General features: G+C 44.7%; 1 protein-coding gene across 7 annotated transcripts in view; it reads left to right on the top strand.

Annotated features, from left to right (window-relative positions):
* Positions 1-13388, top strand: part of Foxp1 (forkhead box P1) — a 616519-nt gene that overhangs the window by 103810 nt on the left and 499321 nt on the right. The window contains exon 1 of one of the 7 annotated variants that reach the window (XM_048787004.1): positions 1031-1049. The exons of the other annotated variants lie outside the window; for them this stretch is intronic. The gene's annotated coding sequence lies outside the window, so the exon portion shown is untranslated. Of the gene's footprint in view, positions 1-1030; positions 1050-13388 lie in introns of those variants that run through there. 7 annotated transcript variants of the gene reach the window in all.

The following is a 13388-nucleotide window of genomic DNA, read 5'->3' as shown; positions in this document are numbered from 1 at the left end:
CCAAAAAAAAAAAAGATAGGTGTATTTGGCAAAGACTATTGCACAATGAATTGTAAAAACCAGAGTAAAACGTTCCAGCAGTGATTTCCCATTACAGATGTTCTACGGGGGAGTTGCTTTAACACCAGCCTCATGCATGGCGTCTCCCTGGGAAACCAGCCTATTGGGGAAGGTCAGTTTGTAATCTGAAGTCCACCCAGCTGTCATTCCCCATCTGTATTTCAACCCCTACTACTGCATCCGGGACAGAGTGACCAAAGACCTTGGTGTCTGTAGTCCCTAACTCCTTGGTGGGCAATTTGGTTTCTTTCCTTTCCTCTTTTCAATTTCCATCACAAACCAGCAAGGAAATAACTTCCCCAAAGGATCATTGAAATATATTCCCAAATATCCCTAATTAAAAAACCCCAAACTGCAAAAGCCATCTGACTCTCAGGAATGAGAAGTTTGGTGGATGCCCAAGGCACCCGTTGGGGGTGCAGCCAAGCCCATGTTTGGTCTCAGGTCGTGTGGTAGTTAAGGGCCAGGACTCCAGTTCAGCCCACTTGGGTTTAAAAAAGGTTTTTTTTTTTTTTTGGTATCGGATGACTTATAGCTTGTTAAACTTTCTGAGTTGCTTTCATCTGCCTTCATCGTCTATAAACGTGCGTGCGTGCCTGTGCGTTTAAAAGGACATAATGATAGAATTCACCTCCTCTGTCTGTGGATCAAATGATGTAATCCCGGTAGGATGTGACACCTGGTGCCCTGGGAGTCCAGGGGCCTCGTGTGTGTTAGCACCTGTGATGAGTGTTCCTCTGTCCCTATTGGCTAAACGGCCCCTTACTGAGCCAAGGCTCCTCCTAGCTCTGTCCTTATTGGTTAGGCGGCCTCTTACGTAACCAAGTCTCCTCCCTCGCCCTGCTCCTATTGGTTAAGTGGCCTCCTCCCTAGCCAAGGCCCCTCCTTGAGCATCTAAGAGGTGGAGAGGATGGGGAACTGGGCCAGGATCCTCAGCGCAGGGAGGAGGCCGGCTGACCTTCGAATGGGGCCTGAGAACCGAGCCTCCGGTTGGTGACGCTGCTGTTGGGTTTTGGAGCTTGGGTTGACTTGCTTTGGTTCTCTCTCTTCGCTTTTGAATAAGCTCCCAAAATATGGTTTTGTTGGGTGTTTTTTATTTGCCTCTGACATCGGTGCAGGTGCAGATAACAGGAAGCGAAACCGCAAGTGGCCCAAGGGAGCCTCGCTCCACTGGTGCCAAGCAGGTCTCACACCCGGGCGCTATCACCTTACTGATAATCTGGGAAGCTGGGTATTCACACGTGCCCCGAGGATTACGGGGGTGAAGTCACCGCCGGCACCCTGGCACCCACTGCCTCGCTCCCCTGAAGGGCGTGCGAGGAGCCGGTGCCAGCTTCACCCGAGAGCATCCCGGGGCGGTTAGGTGCTTGGCATTCTCTAAGGCGCTTCCTCCCGGGGGTGGAGAAGTTCTCTTTGACAGATGAATTCACAGGGTGTGCCTAGAACCGAAGTCCAACCTGGCATTGAGACCACGTTGGATGTGTCTTCGTTCCAAAATGTAAAATTTTGGAAAATTGAAGACCCATGGCTAGAATACCAAATTTTCTAAATGTTCAAATATTTGCATAGAGCAGCGGTTATATTCAATATATATATATATATATATATATATACATATATATATATATATATATATANATATATATATATATATATATATATATATATATTCGAGCCTTCTTTGGTGCTGTGTCTTGAAGGGCTCAGGAAGAGACGGGGTTGCCCGGCCTACCTGGGGGGCATGGGGTGTCTCTCTCTCTCTCTCCTCCTCTGGGGCTGGTCTTTGCAGGGAGCCCTTTCACAAGCGCTAAATTGGGTGGAGTCGGCCTGGGTGGCTGCCCTCTGGAAGGAGAGTCTGGATTTGTGCTCCTTTGCTGCATCTGCACCTGGGCCACGTAAGTAAGATGCCCGCCTGCTTCCTGCTTCTGGGAAGAGCGCATCTCTAGCCATGCGCTGACCCACAAGGCAGTCAGAGCCTTTGCCTCCTCCCTGCACGGGCCGGGACATTATTCTCTCTTCTTCATCCTTCACAGCCACTCTGTGACCACAGGGCATGTGCACTGTCACACCCAGCCCCCATGGTTTGTCCCCAGCTGGCTCCTGCATTCATCCCCAGCCTCACATCCTGCATCTTCCAGAAGAGGCCCAGTCCTCTTCCCACCGCTCATCAAAGAGAGAGCGCGAGGGAACGGCCCCAGGTGGGGACTGGGTGCTCTGGAGGACCTCTTTAGCCTCAGCCAGCTTGTCTGTGACATGGTTTGGGCGCGTTGTCACAAGGGTAATTCACGTCCTATGAAGGTAGATCCCGCTGGCCATGTGATCCCAGTCTCCAGAGGCAGAGTTTCATGGTGCCTGGTCAGGAATCCAGCCCAGGGCGCCACGCAGCGGTCCCAAGCCAGGCAGCGACTGCTTCACAGCCCGTCCACCACTTCCCGGCCACAGGATTCTGCACTTGCTGTTAAACACTGGTGTGCCTTGGTTTTCATGCCCACCTAATGGTAGGGTGGCCCCGCAGGCACAGGGCCCATGGGGAGGACTAGAGCGGCTAATGGCGTAATGCACTTGGAGCAAACGGGAGGCCTGGAGCAGAGCGGGCCCTCGGGAAATCCTAGGCTCCTGTGGTCGCCCTGGTTGTGCCCACAGTGGTTATCATCACCCGCTCCCAGTCCGGGCAGAGGCACCATGGAGAGGTCGTGTGTAGAACTTCCAGATCCTTCCATGTCTCGACTGCTTAGGAGGCAGAAGCCCAAGAGGAGGTCAGGTTGGAGAGTCCTGGTGTAGACCCAGGCTCCTGCCATAGGCAGGGCATCTCCTCTGCCTGGGATGGAGACACATGGAGGGAGTTGGTTGCAGTTGGGTATCGCATCTTGGCTTTGAAAACAGAAGATGAAGAGCATTTCCTTGCTACTTGCCATAACTCATTTGCTTTTTTTTTTTTTCTTTCTTTCTTACTCCTTGAGGAGGGGGGCAAAAAAGCAAAGAGGAATTTCAGCTTTGCCTTTTCCTGTTAGTGAACAGACAATGAGGACCCTGCACAGAGGATTCACGGGGGACACTTTGGATGGTGTAGAACTTGGTGTGCAGAGATTCTGTCTGGGATAGCAAACAGTGGTCTCCGGAGGAGATCCCCAGGGGAGGACCAAGCCTGTGTGTTCCATGCTTCCCCTCTTCATGTGCACCTAAGACGAAGCTTAATTTGTAAGCTAGGCAAGGCCAGAGGTCAACTGTAGCCAATAGTAGGACGGTTATAGCAATGCAGTGGAATTATGTGTGACTAGTCTCTCTCTCTCTCTCAAAACATCATAGTTTTGGGATGAGTTGACTGCAGGTGACGGGGACTGAAGGAAGCAAACCTCAGGGGAGGGGCCCGGCGAGGCCAGGCCCACAAAGCGGAGAGTTCACAGCTCTGCATTTGCAGGGACAGTTGCCATAGCTGATGTGTCCACTTTCTTCCGTCCACCCAGTAAGTTGAAAGGCACATGTGACGTCATCTCTATTTGTAGGTGAGGAGTATGAGATGCAGAGGGGACGGGTTTTCCCAGAGTCACGTGGCTGGATTTTTCCTCTTGTGTTTGAAGCACATGGACAATCACATTCCTATACACATTCTTTGCTGAAGTAGACTTCATACCTAGACGTGGAATTGCATCCTTTTGCTGATTTACCAGATCGCTTTCCAAAGCAGCTGAGCAGCTTTACGTTGTCACCAGCAGAGCACAAGGGTTCCAGTTTCCCCACATCCTCACGATTCTGATTATCTTTTTATTAAATGGCTTCGTGATTGCATCTTGTTTTTGAAGTTAGGAAACTGAGCTTGGGAGGATTTAAAGGCTTGGCTTCAATGACCAAAGGTGGTTCCACGAGCCAGGTTCTTTTCTGGGCCTGCAAGATGTAAGGTCATTGCTGCAGGGGCTCACAGGAGGAAGACGGGGACAGCAGGTGGAATCCAGTTGGCAAGACCCACATCTGGGAAAGACCTGGGAGGCCAGGCCAGTTCTGGGGCCCTCGGAGGAGGCCAGGCCCATGTGGCCTTAAGTACAGGTTCCCGGGATGATTGTGGGCATGTGAATGGGACCTGGGTGGGGGCCCAGCTCCCCAAACCCCCTCCTCCCAGCCTCCTGCATGCTGCTGGGTGACTTTGTCCTCGTCTCCCTGCATCGGACAAATGTAGAATGCAGTCTCAAAGAGTGAGGAGTCAGAAGCCAGGACTTCCTGCTCCCTCTCCTCTGCCTCAGTGGACATGAGGTGGGGCCTTGACCATGACTACCCAGCCCAGCTACCTCCCCACACAGAAGCTCCCAGCAGAATTTCTAGTTTGTCACAGTTCTTGGCTCAGTCTCCCTCCCTGAGGAGACGGAGCTTTTAAGGCACTTTCTCGTGGGGGTCAGTCGTTTGTGCCACGTGCTGTGCTCTGGGGACACAGAGGACTTTAAGATTCATTGATGGGCAGGTACCTTTTCTAGAGAATTTTTGATTTTGACCATTTGAAGTGTGGAAAATAGTCCAGAGGCGCGCAGACATGTGATACAGTCATTTTCTGCAAAGCATCCACCTTTCCAACTCCCTATTTTCCTTCTCAGTCCAGACAGGAAGCTGGTAATCTCCCAGTTATTTGTTCAGAAAGGTAACTTGGCGATTCACTCAAGTGAATCGTGTTTCTCTAGGAATTCCTCGTTTCTCCCCCATCCTTAAGAAGATAGTCATTACCATTTCCGTGTGTTTAAATCTAACTTGTGGAATCTGTTCTAGTGAACAGACACTTATAAGTGATATTAAATGGATTGGTTTCCTGATTCTTTTCTTTTTTATTTTATACCAGGAACATTTTTTGTATCATTAAATAGTCTCCATAAGCACGATTTTTCAAGAGTGCCACAATTGCATTCAGATTATATAGTTTACCATCGTTTATTTGCCATTTCTTTGGTTGGCTGTTGGCAGGATTTCCACATTTGGCTGACATAAGTAACACCGAGACAGACATGCAGGTGCGTCACTTTGCTTCCTTATTAGATTCTTTTTTAAAACTATTTTTTAGTTGTAGTTGGACACAATATTTTTATTTTGTTTATTTATTTTTATGTGGTGCTGATGATTGAACCCAGTGCCTCACTCATGCTAGGCAAGTGCTCTATCACTGAGCCACAGCCCAGGCCCAAAGGGATTTTTTTTTGTGTGTGTGCTAGAGATTGAACCCAGGGCCTTGTGCATGCAAAGCAAACACTCTACCAGCTGAGCTATGTCCCCAATCCCTGCAACTGTCTTAATTTTATTTCACTGTATGGTGTGAGGCAAAGGTTAGAATTGTGAAGTAAGTTGTGGTTGCAGAATCAAATTGTTTTTTTTTTTTTTTTTTAAATAATTTCTCATTCTCTGGTTGTACCTGATATAGAATCCCACCAGTTGTATAGTTAGTTATGTATGTACAGAATTAAGTTTTGATTAATGCTTTTGCATTATTAATTATAATTGCTCTAGTGTAGACTGGATTTCAATATATAATAGGCTCTTTATTTATTTTATAGCACTGGGGATCCAACCCAGAGTCTTGGGCTTGCTAGAAAACCACTCTACCACTGAGCACATTCAGGGTCCTTTCTAGTTTTTATTTTTGAGACAGAAACTCACTAAGTTGCTGAGGTTGGCCTTTAACTCGCCATTCTCCAGCCTCAGCCTCCCAAGTCACTGGGATTTCAGTTGTGCATTCAAGTCCCTTCTCTATCTTTTCTATTCTGTGTCACAGAAAGGCAGTATTTATTCCATGGTGCTTACACGTGCTCTGCTGTTAGGATTCTCTCATATGAGTTTCGTGGCCTTGAACAAGTTGCCAAACTGTTCTGGGTCCAGATCTCCTGTGGAAATGAGGATACTGTGGGCAGAGAATGAGGTACTTCCAATGAGGACTCACTGTTTCCGATTTTCTGGGGCAAGCCTGCCTTCAAACCTGTTGCTCAAGAATCCTGTCGGGTTTGACGTTTTTTCAGATTTTTCATTTGCATTAAAGCATTCTTAGAAGCAGACATGAACTTTATATGCTGCTTCTGCTCCTGTGTGGTGTCAGCGTAGGGTGTGTGAGACATGTGCGTAGTGGTCTTGGAGAGGTGATCAGCAGGCTTCCTTCCTCTCTCTCTTTATTTTGGGTACCAGGGATTGAACTCAGGGACACCCAACCACTGAGCCACCTCCCCAGCCCTGTTCTGTATTTTATTTAGAGACAGAGTCTCACTGAGTTGCTTAGCTCCTTGCTTTTGCTGAGGCTGGTTTTGCTCTTGTGATCCTTTTGCCTCAGCCTCCCGAGCGCCTGGGATGACAGGCGTGCGCCACCACACCTGGCTTCCTTTCTCTCTTGACCTGTTCTGGGACATTGTCACGAACCCCTGTGTCTTGCAGTTCTTGGTGTCAGTGGGGAAAAACAGAGGCCCAGCAATTCTGCTGGAAGATACACTCTGAATGTTCTTGTTAGAGTTGGTTTTCGGGTTTTCTCCTTTTTGAATGCTGTCAACGTATAAATATTAATTTTTATTGTGTGCTCACATTTTAAAAGCATACATTTTGTGATAAACCCTTTTGGTGGTGATGAACCTTAAAAAGTGTTCCTCCTGGAGAGCAGGAGGGTCCCCCAGACATTAACTTCCATAGAATGCTTTTGTTCACTGTGGGGGTCCCAGTAAAGCCACTGAGCATTCAGAAAATAGAGAAGTACCACGTCGTTTTCCAAACGAGGACTTATTCTAAGAAGGCTGGACCTCGGGCCATGGCAGAACCTGTGTTTATGTTTTATTCCATGAAGTGTGACTTTCCTTTAGATCCAAGGTGTGTTTTCTAAATTCATGCTGCATTCTGAGGTTTCTTAGACACATCTGAGGAGGCATTGGTGACCTGGGTTGTGTGGTACTGTTAATGCAAGGTTTTTTGTTTTTTTTTTTTAATAACACCCATGAGTGCCGCCAACTTCACATTTATGGTATTGGACGCTTCAAATAGAAACTCACTCAAGGTCATTCTGGTAATAGTTTGATTTTTTTTTAAACATCCAAATCATGAAAAACAAATTAAAGTGGTTGGCATTTCATTCTTTTGAAGATGAAATACCTAATGTGAAGATGATGATGATTGTAAATTAGGTTTAAAAATAACGTTGAAGGTGAAGTCATTTGTTTTTGTGATGATGAATTTGGATGCTTTTCTGGGGAACGTGTTGTGGAAAGCCCATTTTTACTGGATTAAGAAACACGAAGAGTAAAATGTTCTTGGAAGCGATAGTGGTGACCACATATTTCATAATTCTATCTAGACTACAGTATCCGTCCCTTGAATAGAAGAAGCTGGACCTCACTACCACCATTACAAATATTATTATGTGTGCACAGATGACCAGATACCAAGGTTTTACGTTGAGATTCATGTTGAATACCCACAACTACTTAACCACCAGTGGGATTATAGGGATAAATATTTGAGATTTTGAAAAAGTATTTTGTAAATTAGTGTGAATGGTCTACCATGTCATTAAACTTTAAGAAGGGAATAGTCTGAATTTGTATTTTGTTCAACATTTGTTGGAAATTTTAATAACTCGAATGTCGTGCATACAAACACATACAACTGCCTTTGAAACCTTTAGCAAATTACAATTATTAGAACAAAAGATTGCCAACTGGACATGTTATAATTTTCCTTTCTGCAAAGGAAAGGGAAGAACTCAGGTTACGTAACGCAAGCTCAGAAAGTCAGCGATGCTTCTGAAATTGTATAACTACTTGGAAATATCTCGTCATTGGGAAATACCTCATCATGGAGTGCCTATTTTAAATTAGATAATGTGACATCTGTACAGAAGTGAAATGAAACTAATATTGCCTGCAACTTTGCTGTACCTAAATTTGGCCAAACACGCCAAGAAACTATAATGCAAATTAATTTACTTAATGAACTTTTCTCTTGTAAAAAGTTTGTCAATGAATGTACACAGAATGGAGTTAAGAAAATGACCTGAGAAAATACTGGACTCAGGACATTGCTGATAAATACATAAATGCCTATATTTATCTGTCTCTCGTTGCAATGCCAAGTAGTCAAGTGGAGGTGGCCTATCATTTAGGGAGTCGCTGAGGCAGACTCAGATGAGCATCTGTGCAGAGACTGTTTTTTGGTGGGCCAGCGATCTCGACATTGGAAGGTGTCAGAATTTGATATTTATTAATCATAAGATATGAAACTTTCAGGACTTAAGGCAGTTTTTATGAAAATAAGAAAAAATAGTACAAGTAATATTTTTCCAGAAACCTAATGCTAATATGGTAGAAGGGTTAGTTAACAGCCAAGAAACTGATGAAGATATGAGTGGGTACAGGAAGTGTATCCCACTTAGGTTATTTGGTTATTTGTTAATGTTAAAATAACCAGTTTCGAAAGAATCTAAACTAGGGTGATACATTACTTTATAATTCCATACTGTTTTGATATTTACCATCACCTATTTCATAATTCTTATTATCCTAAAAGAAGTTTTGTTTGCTTTTATTGTAAGTTTTTCATTAAAAATAATTCCTTTTTTTTTTTAAGTAGTGGGGATTGAACCCAGGGCCTCCCACATACTAGACAAATACTTTGCCACTTAGCTATATCCTCAGTCTGCTAATTCCATTTTCATTTTGATTGGAATTTGAAATAGCTAATGATGACAGAAGAATTGAATTCTTTTCCATCTTACATCTCCTTATCCGGAAAAGAGTGTGATTATCCTTTTATTCAAGTACTCAGTTGTGTTTCTTATGAAAATTTTATAGCTATGTACCTATGCCTAGAAAGAATGTCCCATTAATATTTTCCTACTATTTAGTGTATATGGACAGCCCTGTATTTATTGTGTGTGTGTGTGTGTGTACATACACACACATATACACACACACACACACACATATATAGTTGTAGATGGACACAATATCTTTATATAATTTATTTTTATGAAGTGCTGAGGACCGAACCCAGTGCCTCATCCATGCTAGGCAAGTGTTGTACCGCTGAGCCACAACCCCAGCCCTATTTTGTATATTTTAAATTTGATCATCTTCTTTGTATATATGTATGTATTATTAAAATAACCTGAAGAAATTTGCCGTTTCATAGATAGCAATATTACTCCCATTTCCATATTTCTTTTTCCTGCCTTATTGCATTTGGTTCTGTAGGATGTAGTGTGTTCAGTAGTAAGTAGTCCCTTACAGACTTCTCTTTTGCACAGATTTAATTTTCCCAAGGGTAGTCCTTTATTTATGTTTGAATCTCCATGGTTTCTTCACTCACAGATAGGCATTTAGTAAAGTGTGAGTTGTGTGTATAGTGGAATATCAGTTGCAGAAACCTAAAATAAAGACATAAATACTGAGAATTTAAATACTTCTTAGAGGGAATTGTTTAGAACTGATTGATGCATTTGATGAGGTTAACAGGGAAAAAGGGGATTTGTTTTAATAAGAGTTTCCATCCTTTGAATTCTGTCTGAGGTATCCAGGAAGGTAGCCATAGATAGTAGAGATCAAAAGATTTAAAGGTCTAAAATTCTGGGGTGGTTTTGCTGTATTACAGTGTCCGGTTTGCTCCAGGTATACAGCAGTGATTCCTTCTCTATTTCTGTTTATTTTTCTCTGACACAATTAAAATTTGGGTTTTGAATGGAAGTGCAAAATTCCATTTAAATCATTAAAAGGTAGTGTGTTTGTTTTGTATGCTAGGAATGTATGCATTGTCACAGTGACTTGAGGGACCTGGAGATGTGCATGGGCCGTGGCTGGGACCCTTACTGTCTGTCTGTACAGGCTAGTGCTACACGTACTCCTTTCTTTTTTGATATACTATTAAGGTTTTCATTGAACCAGGGACACTCCACTCGCCAGAGAGCAAAATAATTTTCTGTGCCCTACCTTTGCATTTGAGTAATCCCAGGAGTGTTTTTTAGCTAGTTATAGGTTGTTGTGTTTGGAATCAACAAATAGAAATATTCTGTAATTTATGTCATTTTGTTTTACGGCACACTTGACTCTTACAAATGTCTTGACATTTTGTAGAATGCTTTTGCGGACGAAGCCTTGGTAGTTTCATGCTACAGGAGTCGTTTCCTTTGGAAAAATCATATCTACTCCTTTGAGAGTTGAAGTTGGAACATGTAGGCCAAACGTTGCTATCTGTTCCAGGTATTCCTCTCCTCAGCATCTCTTTGTGAAGTGCATAAATATTAGAGAAAACATTTTTTCCTCCGCAGTTTGTTGGTAATGTGTTTGAAGTGGGCATGACATTTTGTGTCTCTAGTTCCATAATATGCCACTTGAGAAGAGCTCAGCTCTGGAGACTGGGGGGCCTCACAGTATGGTGGCTTCACCGTGTCTGGTGGGATGTGGCAGAGGGACAGCGCCTCCTGTTCAGAGGGACCTCGAAGCTGCAGTTCCTCAGCCAACCTGCCCCCCGCCCGCTGTGCCTTTTCGACCCCATTTATATGCTATAGAGGGATGGTCCCGAGAGAGAGCTGGAGAAAAGTTCTTTACCTGGTCCCTGAGAATGGGAGCTGGCGTTTGGGTCGGACCTTGAAGCTTTGAACTAGGTGGTAATGAGGCAGATTGCTTAAAATGCAGTCTTGGATCACTGAAGGGTTTAGAGAGAGAAAATCTGGTTTCTTCTCTTCCGATGAGTTTTGTTTTTTCTACAGATTAATTTTGTATGTGCACTTTTAGACGTAGGCATCTTTGGGTTGGTTTTCTTCTTCGCTGAATATTAATTAATATCAAAGCGTATCTCACAGACACCTCAGTGGAACTTTCCGGCAGGCCTTGACTGTTTTGTAAATACTGGCTTGTGTGATCTGTTTGATCCTTGCCGTGATCCATGAGCTGGGTACGGCTTCCTTGTTTCTAGATGTGGAAACTTAGGCACGAGAAGTTTGCTAAGCTGTTAGCTCAGGATCCCACGACTGCTGTGGAGTAGCGGCATCCCAGGGGCAGTCCTGCTCAGGGGTTTGTGCAGGGAGCTTGCTTTGCTGAGTGATTTGCAGTCGCTCTACTGGGGGCGAGGGACAGGGATTGTGGGGGTGAGAGCTGAGGCGCCCCCACTGCGGTGGCGTGGCCACTTCTGAACATTGGCTGTGTTTGCTTTTGATTTATTTATATTATGCTGTTTGCGGTACTTTCACGCGATGAACTTACATTACTTTGGTACTTAGGGGTTTAAAATAAAAGTCGTCTTTGAAAAGACTCTTTGGATACATGCTTAGCTTCAAATTTTAGGAAGACAAGTTCTAAATATAAAAAGACATAAAAAAATTGGAAGTTTACCGGAGAGCTTTTTTTTTTTTTTTTCTTTTCCTTGAGCTACTTCCAGAACTGGAGTATTCTTCAATGTCATTCACCATTTCTTCCTCCTCCAAGGGCTTTCGTCCATTCTCAGTGCCACTGAAGACTGCACGTTAGAGTCAAAAACTGAGAAATGATTTCATCCCCCATTATCATATCTAATCTGTGACATAAAATGTTTGTGATACAAATTATTAAGATGTGTTTGTTTTGGAATCTGGAAAGTGCGTTTATTTGCACTGAGCTCAGAAATGAGGAGGGGGAGTCCCAGCGACCGTTGTCACCAGAAGGAAACCCCAGGTGGGGAGAAGGGAGTGGCTGTCTCCTTTCTCTGTCAGTCGCAGGTGATATGAGCACAGTGTGTTGCTGAGAGTGAGTGGGATCATACATCAAGTCAGTGCCTAGATCTCAGGAAGTTAAAATTAATCTTGAAAATCCAATATATAACCAACTTGAGGACCTTAGCAGCTCCTGAGTCAAAAATTAACTTCTTTAGTTAATGCATCTTGGAGGTAGTACAGTTGTCCTTCCATATCTGGGGATAGTTGGTTTCAGGACCCCCTTTGAATGAGTTTCTTTTATAAAATTATGCAGTGTTCACATAGATCCCATGAACACCTCCCTCACACTTTCATTCATTTCTAGAATTCTTTTTTTTTTTTTTTGAACCTATGGGTGCTTAACTACTGAGCAATTAGAATTTTTTTTTTTTTTTAAATTTAGAGACAGGGCCTTGCTGAGTTACTTAGGGCCTCACTAAGTTGCTGAGGCTGGCTTTGAACTTGTGATCCTCCTGTCAGCCTCCTGAGCTGCTGGGACTATAGATGGGCACCACAGTAGAATACTTTTAATACCTGGGACATTCTAAAATGCATTATGGATACTGGTGATACTGTATTGTTTTAGGAATAATGACCCAAATCAGTCTGTATGTGTTCAGTACAGCTACTTTAAGAGAATATCTCCACCCCCAGGTTGGCTCAGTCCTCTGAGCAACGGAATGCGAGGACACACAGGGACCACTGTATACACAGTGGTTGGCTTGTCCCTGGCTAGCCGTGTGACCCCACAGAGGCTGCTTGAACACTCTGCTTTACTCCCCGTACCTCATCTGGCCCTTAATTGGACTAAAGGAGTAAATATAATTCCATAAAACACTGAGCACTTTTTCCGTAGCAAGTGCAGGTTCAGTTTTAGTGACTGTCCTTAGAACTTACTCTGCTTTTAATTCAAATGTGTCTCATTCCTTCTGGGACACTAAAGGACAAGTCCAGTTTGAGGGGCCAGGAATACAGAGGAGAAGGAATAAGTACAAGAGAGCTGGGGAAGCTGGGCTGTGTGTTGAACTCTGATAGCAGGGCCTCGGGTGCTATGGTAGGAAGGTGGCTCTGTCCCCCATGTGAGCACCGGAGCTGCGTGTGTACACGTGGGTGCTTAGTTTTGCAGTTGAAATCTTGCGCTCCTTATTCAACTTTCCTTCCTAGACAGTGACACGCAGGTCACCCCCATTTTCAGATGTGTGATTAAGCCTGGGGGGCGCCCTCCTTGCCATGTCTCTTCCAGAGGATGAAGAGAGGCCCCGGGAGGGCGGGGGGACTGCAGGGTGCCTCACCTCTCTCCCTGTTCCCTGCCTCCCCAGCCGCCCTTTGGCCTCTTATGAAACTGACTGTTTGTCCTGGCCCCTCCCTGGGACCGGGTAAGTCAGTGTGGTCGAGAAGCCCCTTTCTGAATCGAGGAAGAGTCCTTAGATCTTTCCTTCTACCCGCTACAGATGGACACCACCAGACCTCAATCCTGGGCTGCCTGGAGACCTGGGAGGTGGCAGTGACCTCCAGAGGACTGTCCTGCCCTCTCTGCCTAAAGGGTTACAGCTGATAAGCAGCCAGCCAGGTGTTGGCTTGCAGAGGTGTTGGGCAATCATGCCAGAAGGAACCTGGGGAAGACTCGCAGTGACTTTCATTCAACCTCCGCCGCTGCTTCCCCCCC

This window comes from Marmota marmota, unplaced genomic scaffold (genome assembly GCF_001458135.2).
Source record: "Marmota marmota marmota unplaced genomic scaffold, marMar, whole genome shotgun sequence".
Classification (NCBI taxonomy): Eukaryota; Metazoa; Chordata; class Mammalia; order Rodentia; family Sciuridae; genus Marmota; species Marmota marmota.
This window is presented reverse-complemented; position numbering and strand designations above follow the sequence as displayed.